Source organism: Phyllostomus discolor, chromosome 6 (genome assembly GCF_004126475.2).
Source record: "Phyllostomus discolor isolate MPI-MPIP mPhyDis1 chromosome 6, mPhyDis1.pri.v3, whole genome shotgun sequence".
Lineage (NCBI taxonomy): Eukaryota > Metazoa > Chordata > Mammalia > Chiroptera > Phyllostomidae > Phyllostomus > Phyllostomus discolor.
Window position 1 is genome coordinate 170,817,999 of NC_040908.2, and position 17,066 is coordinate 170,835,064.

The following is a 17,066-nucleotide window of genomic DNA, read 5'->3' on the forward strand; positions in this document are numbered from 1 at the left end:
CTCCGGGGCCTGTGGGGGTGGACAATCTGCGGCCCCTGGCTCCCGCCCCGCGCCTGCTGGCCACGACCGCTGGCGTCAGAAAGACTTGCTCGTCCCCTCACTTCCCCCGGGACGATGGCACTGCGGGGGCGCTTGGCCGAATCGTGACCTTGCGCCTCCCGAGGCCGTGCCAGGGCCGCTGCCCTCCTCCGCTCTATCTTCCCGGGTATACAACGTGACCAGCACTGCGGGGTCAAGAAACTCGTCCGAGGTCACCCAGCAGTGGGCCTCCCTGAGGAGGCGGCTCCCGGGCCTTCGTGCGGACACTTCTTCCGTCGAGTTGGCAGTTGGGCCGGGCGCACGGGCACCGACAGCCCTGGGGCAGCGTCCGCCCAGACCGCCAAATCCGTTTCCAGTAGACAAACCCTCCCACCTGCCTTAAGCTCGTGTCGCAGAAGGTGGTGGGAGAGGAGAGGTGAAATCCTCGGGGGCAGGGAGCGCCCCCAACCCTGCCGAAGTGGGGGTTCGCCCAGCGGTTGAGCCCCGGGGGTTGCTGGACCTAGCACAGAGTCTGTGGCCAAGTCCTGGGAGACAAGCCCCCCGCCCCTGAAGCTCTCCACAGCCAGCCCCCGCTCCTGCCGGCCCTGAGGGAGGGCTATGTGAACACTAGGGTCTTCCCAGCCCCCCACCCAGAGGACCTACGGGGGGGCGGGCAATGAGGAGACAGCCCTTGGACCAATTGTCGGTTCCCTCTGCCACTGCATGTCCGCCCGGGGCTGTGGGAAGGGCTGAGGCCTCAAAGGGTGTGCAAACGCCAGCCAGCCAGCCAGGGCTCAGCAGTGTTAGAGAGACCACCGCAGACAGAGGCCGGGGCTGGGGCGTGGTTGAGTCTAAGGACTGTTTGGGAGCCTGGCCTAGAGAAACTACCCAGGGGGAGTCAGCCTGGCTGGAGGCAGCCCGGAGTCACCCGGCAGGGACACCCGCAGGCGGACAAGGGGAGGCAGGCCTGGTGCCTGGAGAAGGAGCACCTGCCTGGGCTGGGACTCCCAGGTGACTCCTGGCCTCCTGTCTCCCTCTGCTGGGCCCTGCCACCGCCACCGGGGCCTCCCCAGCCCACAGGACTCTCCACCTCTCTGTGCCCTCAGCAGCGTGTGGCCTTACAGCCCATTCTCGTCTGGACAGCCCTGGGCCGACCCTCTTGGTTTGTGAGACCCCCACCCCGCCCCAGGGCTACCGGGGTCTTGTCTCCCCTTTCTGGCCACCATTCAGTCTGCCCTGCATGCGTGCAGCCCGTACCACCTGCGCTTCTCAGGGCTTCGTGGGAGGCCACTCTGCGTGTCTGCCCCTGTCCCCCGGGCATCGGCACCCACTCTCAGTCCCGTCCTGCATCCCCGCGGCCAGCCTGCCCTCACGCCAGGGCCTGGGGCCACCGCCCTCCCGCACCTTTCCTGGTGTCTGTTGCACAAACTCCCAAGCAACAGTCCACAGCCGATTGTCTCGTCTCCCCATCTTTGTGGAGGTCAAGAACACACCCTTTCCGGGCCAGTGCTGGCTTCGGTGCTGAGAAGGCCTGGCCGGAGGGTGGCACCAGCCCCTTAAGAAGTAACAAGGACAGTAGGGGGTTCAGAACAGAGAGGAGGAGGGGCACTCTCTAGGTCTTCACATGAGACCGTCACAATCTCGCTCCTGACACAGGCCAGGGCTCCACAGGGAAAGAAAGTTAGAGTCTGATGAAAGTGGGGGGGCCTGAAAAAAAAATGGGATTACCTTCTGGAGGGCGGGCCCCTTGTAGGACGGGCTCGCCTCCTAGGTGAGTGTTCTAGGAACCCACCTGCGTCAGTGCACCAGCTGGTGTTGTTGTGAGAGGCTGTGCTTGGCCTCAGTGAATTTTTTTGGAAGACATACATGTTCACAGGAACACGTTTGCCCACTCCACGGCGGGCGATTTGCGGTCTCGCGCACCTGCCCACACCTCGCCGAGTGCTCAGCAGTTTTTGACCAAAAATTGCATGACCTCTGTGCCCCACCCTCCCTATTCATCAGATCTTGCCCCGAGCGACTTTTCTTGTTTGTTTGTTTCTCTGGATGAAAAAAGTCCTCAAAGGGAAACATCTGGCCGAGGTGGAAGAGGTGAAACAAAAAAATGGCAGAAGCACTAAAAGGCATCAAAACCGACGTGTTCACAAACGGAACATCTTGACAGGCGTCATGCATCCAATGGAGAGCAGTTTGAAGGCGACCGAAGTTTCAGCGCGTGAGAATAAATACACGATTTTTAATAAATGAACCCTGGGTTTTTTGGGGGGTCCCCCCCTCGTCCGTCCTGGGCCCAGACACAGAATTCCTTGATGGAACACTAGGAAGTCGTGGCCCCCAGGACCAAGCAGGGCTCATTCCCGGAGGTGAAGTTTAAAGTCACGGAGCTGGCGGTCTAGAGCAGAAAGGGCATGCGATCATTTCAACGGATTCAAAGATAAAAGCTCTTGGTGAGATTCCAGGCCCCTTCGAGACCGAAAACAGAACCAAGCCTAGGCCGGGACTAGCAGGTCGCTCCTGGAACCCCGCAACTGGGAGCTGCGGAAACCGCCCCCTCCCCCCCAGCTGGGGGCTCCGCCCTCTTGGTGACGCAGGGAAACACCCGCTCACCCTCCGCACTGTCTCCCGACTCTGCGCTGGCGGGGTGGCGGGGGGCGCCCAGCCCACCGAGGCGGCAAGGGAACGGAAGTCATACTTTGTATGTTTACGGGACTGGACGGGAGGGACTAAAACGATCTCGGCTGTGGAAAACCCTAAGTTCGAAGAGTCTAGGATTCATAAGCGAGCTTAGCCAACCGCAGGCTTTACAAAGCCAAAATATAAAAATTCTGTGCCCTAACCACTGGCAGTCAGAAATTGAAATTGTATAAACAAATACTATTCACAAACAGATTAAAAAAAAACAAACCAGGAAATGCTTGCAGGCACCTTGAACGAATGACGCGGGAAGAGCCGCGCACAGAGGACCGCCCACGGCGCCGCGGGGGCGTCCCAGGACCCCAGTGCGAAAGCGTCGTGCTGTGCCCGTGCTCCCAGGGCTCACCCTGGTTGGCGCGTCGCTGCTCTTGGCACTCATCTATGAATCCAGCGCTGTTTCAAGCCCAACCATCGCCGGCTTTTCTTCTTCTTCTTCTTTTTTTTTTTGAGATTGACAAGCTGATTCTAAAACGTAAAAGAAGGGCGAAGCACCTGGGAAACCCCAAACGATGACGCAGGAGAGCGGAGTCAGGAGCGCCACGCGGCCCGATTGTGTCTCGGTCTGGAGCCGCTGCCGTTGGCGTCCGGGGAGACGCCCCTGGCCACAGAATGACCTTGGGGTCCTGGGGTCCACCCCGAGGGTCACGGCAGTGGGCCTTTCAGAGGCGCAGAGGCCAAAGGTTGCCTGTGGAGGAGAGGGGTCATTTCAACAAACGGTGCCATCTGCTCAGTGTAAGAGCTGTACGTGTAAAACTTCTAGAAAAAAAAAAAATCACAGGGGAAAACCCTTGTGTCCTTGGGTAAGGCAAACCTGTTTCCTGTGAGATGCTACAAAGCCCAGACCTTACGACTGAAAACAGTGAGAACTTGAACACTGTCAGAAGGAAATAGTTCTGTTTCAGAACGCCACCGTGAAGACAGTGGAAGGCCACAGGTGAAGAGGGCGTATTTGCGACATGCGTCTCTGATAACAGACGTTTGTATCCAGAACAGGCAAGGGACTCTCAAGAACCCCGCGAGGAGCAAACTTGACTTAAAGCTTGGGTTGAGCTGGCTTGGGTGGTTGGTGTCTTTCTAGGAGTTGGCCCGCCGCACCTGACTCACCTGGTTTGACAGGACCCACACGGATTCGAGCTGATTCTGCCCTTGGCCTCTCACGTCTATGGGTCACGGCCACCCACCAGGGACCCTCTCAGAATGGGCCAGCCCGCCCGACCTTGGCTCACCACCATCCCCCAGGGACAGAGCTGTGGTGGCTCCCATCCCCCAACCTCTGCCCTTGTCCCCCACAGCCCCGGCCCCCCCTCGGGTGCTGCTGTGCCGGGCACCCGCCCGCTCGGGGCCCTGAACCACTGCCCCTCAGGCCGGAGAGCCTTCCTCCAGTGCACGGCGGGCTCCCGTCCAAGTCGGGGGCCCTGCTGGCCATGGCGGCCACACTGAAGTCCCGCAGGCTGGCGGCTCAGACCACGGACACCCACTGTCCCCGTGCTGGAGGCCGGAGGTCCGAGACCCAGGTGTCCGCAGGGCTGGCTCCTCCTGAGGCCTCCTGGCCCTCTTCACGGTTACAGGGCCATCCCTCTGCGAGTGTCCATGTCATCTCCTCCTCTGACCGCCCCCCCCCGCACCGTCGTGCTGGGTTAGGACCCGCCCCGCTGACCTCAGGTTGCCGCCCTCACCTCCGTCAGGCCCCGTCTCCACACGAGGTCACACCCCGGGGTGCTGAGGGTTAGGTGAATGGTGGGGGGCAGTTCAGCCCATGACAGTCATCTCCTCCAGGAGGCTACCAGGGCCCCCTCGCTGACAGTGGCCGCCCGCCCCAGCTGGACCCCAGCCCGCCCTGGACTCCACCTCTTCTTTCATCTGCAGCGGGCATCTCCGAACCTCTGATCCACACTGCCGATGCTGAGGTCGGGCCCCTCCCGGAGGTCGGCCCCCGAGGCAGGTGCTGAGCTTGCGGGGGAGCCTCGGGGCCGGGTCCCCCCTGGCTCCCAGCTGCGGCTCCAGAGTGACCGTGTCTGCTGGCCCTCAGGTTCCCGCGGCACCACCCTCCCGGCCGGGGCAGGTGCAACACCCGGGACTGCATGTGGGGCCAGGCTGTTCCAGAGAAACAGAGCCCACGGGACAGAGAGAGGGAGGAGGAAGAGAAGGGCGGTTACTACGAGGAACCGACCACGTGGCCACGGGGCTGGAGATCCGGGACGCGCAGTCCTTAGGCTGGGACCCAGGAGGGCAGAAGGGGCAGTGCCCGGGGACAGCCACAGGGGACCGCCCCCTGGCTCAGCGGCCGGCCGGCTGAGGAGGCTCTGCCTCTTGCTCCGGAGGGTCAGCCTGCGGGTCCACCCCGGCCTCCGGCCGGTCGAATGACACCCACTGCATGGCGGCTTCACTCAGCCCCCCACCCCCGACTCCACCGCACACCCCATCAGGAACCTCTCGGGCACGCCCAGGGGGCGTCTGACACGGGCCTGAGCTCAGCGGCTAGCCAGGTTGACCCCCACACTGCAAGGCAGGGTGACGCCCCCATGTGCAGTACCCTCGCTTCTGTTCGTTAGAACAGCTCACGTTCGTGCCTCTCTGAGCGCCTTCCTGCGCACACTCCCCGGCGCGGGGGCCCGAGGGCGGGGCACTCGGCGTCAGGAGCCCTCTGTGCTGAGCCACCGCCGCCCTCTGACAGTCGGGCGACCTGACAGCCCCCCTGGGCCCCGAGCCGCCGTCCCACCGCCTGTGACGGGACCACGGTGTGCGCCCTGGCAGCGCTGGCTCACGGTTGGCGGCTCTGACACACGCGGGGGCTGTGTGGTCGCCCCCCACGGCCGGGGAGGCCCGGCGTCTGCTTTCACGCACTCGGTGGACTTTCGCGTGTTTCTCCTGTGAGTCGCTTGCCCGCGCCCTTCGCCCGTGTGTCTCCAGAGGCGCCGGGCTCTCCCTCGCGGCTGCCCGCTCCGAACCACCGATGTCAGCACCTCTCTGGCGGGCGTGTGGCCAGTCCCCCGTGGGGCCCGTGGCTCGGCCTTCCACGCTGGCCGTGGCGCTTTGCGGGCTCCGCACATCATCCGTGAGCCCTGCTCGCTGCCGCCAGTCCCTCGGTTCCAGTGCGGCGGGGACCTCCGGGGTCATCTGCCCCAGGTGCACGCCCTGATCTCGGAGTCACGACAAGAGGCCCGTGACCCCTGACCTTGGCTCCTTGGACCAGGGTGCCGACACTTGGGCCCACTGGGTCCCCCTCCTGGTAATTTGGGATCCACCAGGCAATGCGGCCCATCCGGCCTGAGGACAGAGGGGCGCGGAGCCAAGTGGGTGGGCCCACCTCCCTGACCCGGAGGTGCAGGCAGTGGGATCCCAGGGCAGAGGGAAGTGTGGTACGGGTGGGGCCCCAGGGAGCCCCCCCCCGCCGGGCCCTGCAGCCTCCTCAGGCCTGTTCCTGGCGTTGGAGGCCCAGGGTTCTCGGTCCTGGAGGTCAGTGCCTGCCCTGGGGCCACTTGCCACAGCAAAGCCTTGGCCATGCTCCTCGGATGCTGGGCTGCGGCGTCCAGCAGCCTCTCGGCCTCTGGTCATCCCGGGAATACAAACTGCCACCTGTCGCCCCTCCCCCTCAGCTCAGCCTGGGGGCCGCCCGAGAGTGGTCTCCATCCTTCCTGGCTCCGCTGGCTGGTCAGCCCTGGGTGGGGTCGGGGGACCTGAGCCGGGCCGGGGAGGGTTAGGGTGCTCAGCCCTCTGTGCCCGGCAACTGCAAGACGGGGGGGGGCGGGCTTCAGGACTGGGGGGCCTTTCCCGGGACTCACAGGTGGGGCGCATTGCCCTGCGACCCCAGGAGGCTCTGAGTGCCCCCCGGCTTGGCGAGGCATCCACACCTGGTGGCTGGGAGGGGCGGAGGGGTCTGGAGAGCGTCGGCACCTCTGGCCTGAGGGGTCAAGGCCCAGGGCGCCCGGCCTTGTTCCCGGGCCCATCTGGGGTGACGGCGCCAGAAGGAGGCACCGCCAGGCCCCTCCCCCCAGCTGCACACCCCCACTGGCGACCCGTCGGGAGAAAACCACCGAGTGGAGGCACTGGCCTCTCAGGGACCCGACAGCACCCAGGAGCCCACTGAGCGCGCTCCGAGGGGCGGGGGTGACCTTTGTGCACGTTTTCACCAGGACTGAAAATGGTAAACACAGGCCAGGACAGGATGGGGGGCATGTCCTTTCTAAAAAAAGATGTTATTTGTTTATTTTTAGAGCGAGGCGAAGGGGGGGAACAGGAGGAGAGCGCGGCGGGGAGGGCACGGCGGGGCCTTTCTCTCCCTCCCTCCTTCCAGATGTGGGGCTCCCGGGGCAGGCTGGGGGGTCGGCGCCCAAAGCCCCGAGCGGAGAACCCTGGTGGCGCGCCGCCCGTCTGGTGACGGCGGGCGTGCCGGCGTGGGACGGCACCAGCACCTGCTGAGCTGTGGCTGCAGCGGCCCCTTGGTTCTCCGTGGGGCTGTCTGGGAGCTCTTACGATGATAGACGGCTCCGGAGGCCCCGCCCAGCCCCCCGCCCCGCCCCCCCACCCCACCCCACTCCTGCCTCGCGATGAGACCCTTTATTTATGTTTTCAATTTGGTTTTTACGACCATTATTGTTTGTGTTCGACATTAGGAGAAGCCCAGCCAACAGCCTCTCGCCCCCAGAGCCGGGTCACGTGTCCCCCCCTCGCGGGCAGAGCGCTGTCCTCCCGTGAGCGGGAGAAACACGTCGAGTAACGATGTCGAACGTTAATAATTAAAGTTAATGCGGCTCCGCAGCCTGAGCCCCTGTCTCCGGAACTCGCCACAGGCGAGTGGCTGGTGGATTGGCATTTTTTTACCTTTGTTAAAAATATATATTTTCTCGATTATGCTATTACTGCTCTCCCATTTCCCCCCTTCTCTCCCGTCTGCCCTGCACACCCCCTCCCACCCACATTCCCCCCTTTAGTTCATGTCCATAGGTCGCACATATAAGTTCTTTGGCTTCTCCATTTCCTACACTGTTCTTACCCTCCTTCCCTGTCTGTTTTCCACCTACCGTCTATGCTACTTACTCTCCGTACCTTTCCCCCTCTCTCCCCCTCCCACTCCCCTGTTGCTAACCCTCCATGTGATCTCCATGTCTGTGGTTCTGTTCCTGTTCTAGTTGTTTGCTTTTGTTTTTGTTTTAGGTTCAGTTGTTAATAATAGTGAGTTTGTTGTCATTTTATTGTTCATATTTTTATCTTCTTTTTCTTAGATAAGTCCCTTTAACACTTCATACAATAAGGGCTTGGTGATGATGAACTCCTTTAACTTGACCTTATCTGGGAAGCACTTTATCTGCCCTTCCATTCTAAATGAGAGCTTTGCTGGACAGAGTCATCTTGGATGTAGGTCCTTGTCTTTCATGACTTGGAATACTTCTTTCCAGCCCCTTCTTGCCTGCAAGGTTTCTTTTGAGAAATCAGCTCACAGTCTGATGGGAACTCCTTTGTAGGTAACTGTCCCCTGATCTCCTGCTGTTTCTAGGATTCTCTCCTTCTCTTTAATCCTGGGTGATGTAGTTATGATGTGCCTTGGTGAGTTCCTCTTTGGGTCCAATTTCTTTGGGACTCTCTGAGCTTCCTGGACTTCCTGGAAGTCCATTTCCTTTGCCAGATTGGGGAAGTTCTCCTTCATTATTTTTTCAAATGAGTTTTAATTTGTTGCTTTTCCTCTTCTTCTGGCATCCCTGTGATTCAGATGTAGGAATGTTTAAGGCTGTCCTGGAGGTTCCTAAGCCTCTCCTCATTTTTTTGAAGAATTCTTGTTTCTTCATTCTTTTCTGTGGTTGTTTCTTTCTACCTTCTGGTCCAAATCATTAATTTGAATCCCAGTTTCCTTCCCATCACTATTTTTTCCCTGTACATTTTCCTTTATTTCACGCAGCGTAGCCTTCATTTCTTCATCTAACTTGCGACCAAATTCAACCAATTCTGTGAGCATCCTGGCTACCAGTGCTTTGAACTGTGCATCTGATAGGTTGGCTATCTCTTCATCACTTCGTTGTATTTTTTCTGGAGCTTTGATCTGTTCTTTCATTTGGGCCATTTGTCTTGTCTTGTCGCACCTGTTTCGTATGAGGGGCGGAGCCTTAGGTGTTCACCAGGGCGGGGCAACCCAGTCTCTGGGTTGTGATGCTATACATGGGGGAGGGGTCTGAGAGGGAACAATGGCACTTGCTCTGCTCTCTGCCAGATTTCAGTCACTTCCTCCACTGCCCACAAGCAAAATGGGCTCTTCTGGTGCCAATTCCCAGATGGGTGGGCTTGTGTACGTTCTAGGACCCTGTGGGTCTCTCCAATGAGTTCTCCTGTGAGGCTGGGGGTCTCTCCCACTACCGCCTCAACCCCCACAAGTGTTTTCAGTCAGAGGTTTGAGGCTTTATTTCCCCAAGCTGGGGCCCTGGGTTGTGGGTCTGTCTCGCTCCCCACTTGTTCCTCCTGGTTTATCTGCGTGCCAATGTGGGACTGCCAGCTCCCCCAGCCGCTGCCTGGCCGAGAGTCCTCTCTCTGCCCAGCTGGTGGTCTCTGCCCCTCCTGCCAGTCTGGGTGAGTGTTTCTCCTCTAACTCCTTGGCTGTCAGACTTCCATACAGATCCATTCTCTGTCACTTCTGGTTGTTCTTTGTTTTAAACTTGTTGTCGTCCTTCTTCGGGTTGTGTGAGGAGGCGCAGCGTGTCTGCCCACGCCTCCATGTTGGGCAGTCCTAGACTGGCATTTCTGCAACGTTCATGTTTCCCCATGATACTCGGGTTTAATAAGGGATTTCTTTCTTGCTTTTTGGAGGGTCCCTTGGACACTGTGACCGGTCGCTTGGTCTGGGTGTGGTGTCTTCCCCAAGTCCCGTGTGAGGCCGCGAGGCCACGTGTGTTTGCCTCTGGGACCCGGCGCACCTCACGTGCACTCCACACCATCACGTCCTCACACGTGCTCACACGCACCCCCCCACTCTCACAGGTTCACATACACATCACCATGTGCTCACATGCGTGCATTCATGCTCACACACACATGCAATCACCATGTGGATGCTCAAAGGCACACATGAGTTCACATGTGCTCACACGTGTACTCACACATGCTCACTGGAAGCACAGCCACCTCCTTGGGAGCCACGGCCTCTGGGTCCCCAGCCCCTCCGGGAGGAGCTGTACCACCGGGCCCTCCTGCTCGCTCCCAGGGCCCAAGGGGCCTGAGCCCCCAGGACCCCGCTTTCTGGAAGCGACTCAGCAGTGAGAGCCCCGGGGCTGTCGGACCAGGGCGAGGGGGAGGGATTCTGGCCGCTCACCGGAAGGCGAAGCGGGTACGGTTGGGTGAAAATGTCAGAGGCACGTGTAAACCCCGAACGCCACTCTCTGGGTGGGCCGGTGGGGTCCCGGGACGGGGGGGGGGGGGCACTGGTGCAGCGGCCACGGGTGCACTGGGGCGGGGAAGGCGGCCTCGCTGGGCCCCAGGTGGGCTCAGGGGGCTGCCGCCCGCCCTTCCCCATGTTTGCGGCCCCTCAGCTCTCCTCGCCCCGTTCACAGGCGGTGGCCACGGGATGGCGGCCGAAGGCCCCTCAGCCCTTTGTCCTCTCTCCCACCCTGCTGCAGTGCTGGGCAGCCTGGATGCCACTGGCGCTCACCAGGCTCCAAGCTCCGGGCTCCATGACCCCGTGGCTCTGTCCCCCAGCTCTGTGGCCACGCGGCCCTTCCCACCTCCCACTCTGACCCCTTCTGAGGCTCCTTCATGTCTCTCCTCTGTTACCTGCCCCCCTCCTGGGGGTGTTGTGGGGCCTCTGGTCCCCGCTCCGTGAAGACTCCAGCCTGACCTGGTTCTAGGTCCCCTGACCCCAAAGGGCCCATCAGCCCGCCGTGTCCCCGCCCCCACCCCACTGATTTCTCTCCTGCCCCAGTGCCTGGCCTCGTCTCTCCCCACTCGGGGCCCCTCTGTGAATGAGCCAACGGCTGGGGCGAGGGGTTGGGCCGGGGACAGTCACCATCCAGGAAACGGGGAAGGAGCTCGGGTGCCATGGACTCCCTCGCTCTGGGGCCTGGACTGTGACCCCAAGTTCGCATGCTGACGCCCAAACCCCAGCACCTGGAATGTGGCTGTACTTGCAGATGGGTCCTTAACGAGGGGGTGAAGGCAAAATGCGGTCGCTAGGGTGGGTCCCGACCCACTGTGACAGAGGTCCTCACCTGAGGAGGACACCAGGACGCAGACACACACAGAGGGACGGCCGTGTGAGGACACAGAGGGGACGGCCGTCCGCACGCCCAGGACAGAGGCCTCGGGAAGCCTGCTCCGAGAGGCCCTAGTCTCGGACCCCGGCCTCCATCGTGGGGACGTGAGTGTCTGTGGTCTAGGCCGTCCCGTCCGTGGTGCTCGTGACAGCAGCTCCAGGGACTAGTACAATCTCGACGGCTGGTGGCCGGCACGCAGGGGACAGGCTCCTACTCGGGAAGACGGACGGCGGTGGTGCCAGCCGCACAGGTGTGAGTGTGCCAGGTGCCCCTGGGCCTCGCACCTGCAACGGTTCAGACGGCCACTCTGTCCGAGGCGCACTGCACCCCAGTAAAGAAAATCAATGTAGCCCTGGCTGGCGTAGCTCAGTGGGTTGAGCTCGGGCTGCGAACCAAAGTGTCGCAGGTTCGATTCCCAGCCAGGGCACATGCCTGGGTTGCAGGCCATGACCCCCAGCAACCGCACATTGATGTTTCTCTCTCTCTCTCTCTCTATCTCCCTCCCTTCCCTCTCTAAAAATAAATAAATAAAATCTTTTAAAAAAAGAAAGAAAGAAAGAAAATCAACGCGCAGGAGCCGGTGGTTTGCACCCCAGCAGACGAACCACCGGAGACGGGATTTGGAGACTGCCGGGTGCGAGGCATTGGAGACGTCGGCTGGCCGTAAACGCAGCCGAGGTGCAGGATGGCTGCAGGAACGGTGATGACTGTCGGGGAGAGGGGACAGGCCGCCACGGGACCTGGAGAGACGCTCCCCGTTCACGGGCCCGAGGACAGCGAGGCCAAGCCGTGGACCCTCCCGGGCTTGCCGCCTGTGTCTCTCTCGGCAGATTGTGACGGATCGCTCGTGTGCTTGGCGAGCAAACCGGGGCGTTGCTGCGGGTCTCCCGCTTCCGGAAATGAAGGGACGGTCCCGCCCCTGACTCACGGGGACTCATTCTGCTGGCAGGTTCTCGCAGGCACACCGGGCTGTGCTCCCGGCCTGGCCCCCGGCCACGAGGGGCTGCCGTTCTAACCCCGTGCTACAGCCTGGGAGCTGGTGCCCCATTTAGGTGAACGCAGGACCGTCGCTCTCAGGTGCTCGGACGACAGAACCTCGGCCACCAAAGCGTGTGGGGCTCCCGGGCGGGAAGTGCACCAGCCATGCTGTCGGGCTGTGTCACTGGGCCGTGTCACTGGGTCGTGCTGGCAGCGGTCTGGGTGACTGAAGGACACTGTGAGCCCCGGGTGCGGGGCGCGGGTGTCCACGTCCGGTGTGGTGCTATCCTGCGCTGCCTCTTCAGTTCGCCTGACACCCGTGTGTGTGTGTGTGTGTGTGTGCCTGTGAGACAGTGCGAGTGGGCGTGTGTGTCCCTGGGGGTGTCTGCTGGTCGGTGTGTCGGTGAGTCTGGTTGTGTGTGTGTGTGTGTATGTCTGTGCGTCTGCCTGTGCGCATTGCTGGCTGTGTGTCTGGCCGTGTGTGTGACTGTGAGTGAGTGTGACCGTGTGTGGCTCCGTGGGCTGCCGCAGGCTGGTGCGCCCACCTCTGCCCCCAGGCCGTGGATGGCTGGCCACCTGTCTTGGGGTGCAGGGAGCGACCGTGCGGGGTGGGCGTCACGGGCTGCTCTGGGATGCACCGGGCCTGCTCTGCGGGCCTCCCCAGTGTCACTGGCATCTGCACAGCTGCCTCTTAGGTTTTCTCGGTCCTCCTCCCAGTTCTCCGCCTCTTGTGAGTCCTGTCAGAAAACCAGCACCCCCCAGGGGCAGGGTCCCTGTCTGTCCGTCTGTCCGTCCCCGGCTGTAACACCGGCACCTACACCAGCGCCCAGCTCGTAGGAGGTGCCCGGAAATATCTGGGGATGAGTCAGCCCACGCACCGCAGACGGCCTGAGAAGTGCAGTGTCACTGGGCCGGCACGCAGTCCGCCTGGTTTCTGGGTTTCTGCCTTGCAGACCGTTCCCGCCCGGAATCCGGTCTGCCTGGGGCCACGCCCAGGGCGCACTCGAGCGGGGTGCGTGTGCCGAGGCCCGGGTGGCGTCTCCTGCACCCGGCGGTCAGGTGCAGTCCTTCACGGCCTCGTTCAAGCGTCTGACACCCTGGAGTTTCCTCGGGGCCCAGGGATGTCGAAAGAAGGGCGCGGCACTCCCCGGCCACACCCTTGGTCCGTCCAGCTGAGGCCCCGCCGCCCCCTGGACAGACCTGCAGGGTCTCCGTGGGCCCTGGCTCGTTTCCAGGTGCCCGCATCATCCCTGGCGACAGGAAGCCGCCCCTTGGAACCCCAGGGTCCGGCAGGGGACATGACGTTTTCCTCAGCCAATGGGCGTAGGGACTGCTCCCGGCCCGGCCCTGGGGGCGGGACCGGAAGTCTCTCCAACCGAGGGCAGCCTTCTCCCACGTGCCCCCTGGTCTGTACTCGCCCGAGACCCCGGGCGGAGCCTCGGCAGGGGCCAGTGCTTTCTTCCACGGCTCCGTCCTGTCCCGTGGCCCTCCTGGGACATGAGCCCCGAGGCCTCCTCGCTCAGGGGGGCGCTGCCCTTGGCCTCGACTGCGGCCCCTGCACACCCCCTGGAGGGACACCCCCGGGCCGGGAGCAGAGGGCGCTCGGGCCTCACTTGTTTCCTGTCTCCCAGGTCCGCGGCCTCGGTGCCCGGACCCCAGCATTCCGAAAATGGCTGCTTGGTAGATTCTGGTAGATTCTGTGTGGATTTAAACCGGTGCACAAGCTGGCCCTGGCTGGTGGGGTGGCTCAGTTGGTTGGAGCATCGTCCCGTGCACCGAAAGGCTGAGGCCTTGGTCCCAGTCAGGGCGCGTATGGAGGCGGGCGGTCGATGTTTCTCTCTCACACGGTTGCTCCTCTCTCTCCGCCCCCCCTTCCTCTCTCTGAAATCAATAAGAAAGCATGTAATCCTCGGGCGAGGATTACAAAAATGTACCCAGGCTGACCTGCTTTGTCCCCCGCTGTTGTGTAATGCCCCGCAGCTGGGGCCATGGGATTGCGCCTCTGCAGACGGACACAAACGCCTGGGCCACAAGCAGGCGCTCGCGTCCCAGGGGGTGGGGTCGGTGGGGGTGCAGGGGCAGCTGGGCCCCTCCCGCCTTGGTCCGAGAGCCCCGCCCCCTGAGGCCCCGCCCACACCTGCTGTCGCTGCGGTCCTCGATTTGACTGTTCCGATGACCTGAAGGGGTGCCTCATCGTTGGGCCGTGGGGCTCCCCCAGCTCGAACCGCCAGGCGGCAGCACCTGTTCGCCCCTCCGTCTGGTTCCCTTTCTCCTGGGGGTTTACCGGAAGTCCGGGCACACCGTAGCCACTCCCTGGAGTTGGGCGCTCTGAGCGTCTCGCCCTTCACCTGCCCGTCACCTTCACCTCTAATGCAGCAGCAGAAGCGTGCTCGCCATCCACGCGCTGAGAGAGCCACGTGAGACGAGGCAGCCCAGGCTGGCGTGCCTCGGTGGAGGGGGCGCCGGCCTGCAAACCACGAGGTCGCCGGTTCGATTCCCAGTCAAGGCACATGCCTGGGTTGCGGGTGGGGTCCCTGGTGGTGTGCACACGACAGGCAACCAGTCTATGCTTTTCTCCAGGTGTGTCTCCCTCCCTTCCCCTCCCTCTAAAAATAAAGAAGCAAAAGGCAAAGCGATCAAGTGCTGGGTGAGTGTGTAAAGGACGTGAGTGAGAGCACACGCACGAAGCGTCTCGGACAGCACTTGACACAGACTCAGCCCTCCAAAGTGCCGCCTGTTGGGGACCCGTGTGCCCCAGGAGGAGGTGAAACATGGACCCAGAAAGGGTGAGGAGAGGGGGACGCCCATGACAACATGGGAGGATGGCGGGAGCCGAGACGTCGTCCAGGTGACGTGTGGCCCGGGCTCTGGGGCTCGGCCCCAGTCTCCGAGTGGAAGCCGCTGGTGGGAGGAGCTGATGTGCAGGTCAGAGCCCCCTTCGCAGGCCACGCTTAAGATGGAAACACGTAGGCTGGACCCCTGGCCTCCAGCGCGGTCCCTTCCCCGTGCGTCCTGCCGGAGGCGCCGCCTCCGCCCGGCTCTGTGGCCGCACCGCAGCCCTCCCCAGAGCCCCGTGGCCGCGGCTCATCCTGTTCTCACCTGGCGATGGCTCCGCAGGCCCCCTCTGGTTGGAAGCCCCCTTCTCTGGCCCACCCATGGCCGCTTCTGCATCAGCTCCCTCCGCCTTTCTGGGGGGTGCGTGGCCGGTGCCCTGGCTGTCAGGCCGTCCCGTCTGCCAAAGGCCTCCGTGCCGCACTCGGCGCGCAGGAGGCCCCCTGTTGTCAGACCCCCCGCTTCCCCAGCCCTCGCCTCCTGCGCGGGTCTCGCCATAGGCAGCTCCTGCGGGTCTCGCCCTTTCCCGAGGTAACAGGCCCATCGGCGGGGGACTGGGCCGGTTCCACCAGGAGCTGCTTTTTCGTTTGGCGTAAGGCAGGGTCCGAGGTGAGTTTTCCTGTGAGGCTGGCCGATTGTGCTAGCCCACGCACTGAAACACGTGTCCTTCCCCGCCGCTCTGCAGGGCCAGCGCTGTCCTCGGTCCGGCTCCTGCACATTGTCGTGGTCACCACAGGTGCGGGACCCAACCAGCTTCTCCTGGGATCCGCCCCTCCGGCCTCCTCCTGTCACCTCCGTGCCTCTTCCTTCCTCTGCAGTGTTCTGGCTATTGCTTGGCCTTGTTCTTTCATATTCCTTTAGGACCCGCTTGTTGGATTTCTTTTGTTTTATATATATATATATGTTTAGTTATTTTTACAGAGGGGAAGGGAGAGAGAAAGAGAGGGAGAGAAACATCAGTGTGTGGTTGCCTCTCATGTGCCCCCCATTGGGGACCTGGCCCACAACCCAGGCATGTGCTCTGAGTGGGAATCGAACCTGCAACCCTTTGGCTCACAGGCCAGTGCTCAATCCACTGAGCCACACCAGCCAGGACACTTGTTGGAATTCTTTTTTAAGCTTTTATTTATTTATTTATTTATTTTTAGAGAGCGAAGGGAGAGAGAAAGAGAGAGAGAGAGAAACATCAATGTGCGGTTGCTGGGGGTTATGGCTTGCAACCCAGGCATGTGCCCTGATGGGGAATCGAACCTGTGACACTTTGGTTCCCAGCCTGAGCTCAATCCACTGAGCTACACCAGCCAGGGCTTCGAACCATTCTTCTCACTGAGAACGCTTTCTCTTTTTTTTTTTTAAGATTTTATTTATTTATTTTTAGAGAGGGAAGGGAGGGAGATAGAGAGAGAGTGAAACATCAATGTGTGGTTGCTGGGGGTCATGGCCTGCAACCCAGGCATGTGCTCTGACTGGGAATTGAACCTGCGACACTTTGGTTTGCAGGCCAGCGCTCAATCCACTGAGCCACAGGAGCCAGGGCACTTGTTGGATTTCTTTAAAAAAAAAAAAACAAACACCCTTTGGCATTTTAATGAGGATTGCTGTTTTGTGGGCGCACCGGTGGGCGGAGCTGACTGATTGGGCTGCAGCTTCCTGCCCGTGAGTGTGGTGTGGGGTGCTCCACGTGCTCAGGCCTTCTCACCCCTCCGGGACATTCTCAGCGTGTCACTAACACTCTGGCTCACTTTTTAAAAGGTTTTATCTGTGTCCTTTCCGTCCTTTTGCTGCTATTTTCAAGGGGATTTGACAGAACCGTGTCCTCTGGTTATTGCTGATACCTCGGTGAGCAGGGGGTGAGGGGGGGGAGGACAGTCTCCATCTGCCCTCCCTGCCCCACCCCCACCTACCCCTGGCCTGCCCTGGACTGCATCACCTGGCTGGGGGGAGGGAGACGCGGTGGAGGTCAGGGCTGGGGCCCCTCGGCGCAGGCCTGTGCTTGGCAGCGGCCCCTCGCCCCTCTGCAGGGGCCCTGGTTACTGTTCTTTGTCCTTTCGAGGGGAGGGAGCAGCTTCCCAGGGCTGAAATCCCTCCCTGTCTCCCCGCGCCTCGCTCCTTCCTTAACTCTGCCCCTCCTTTGTAAACGGTCACATCCGAAAATTCCTCCAATTATCTTTCTGAGCACACCATCTGTTTCTTGCTGGGACCCTGACTGATACAGTAATTGCCACCAAAAGTGTCCCCAGAACACAGCCCCCACCCCCCCATCCAAATGGGACTCCAGGCTTGGGCTGCTCACACATTTGATGAGCACGTGAA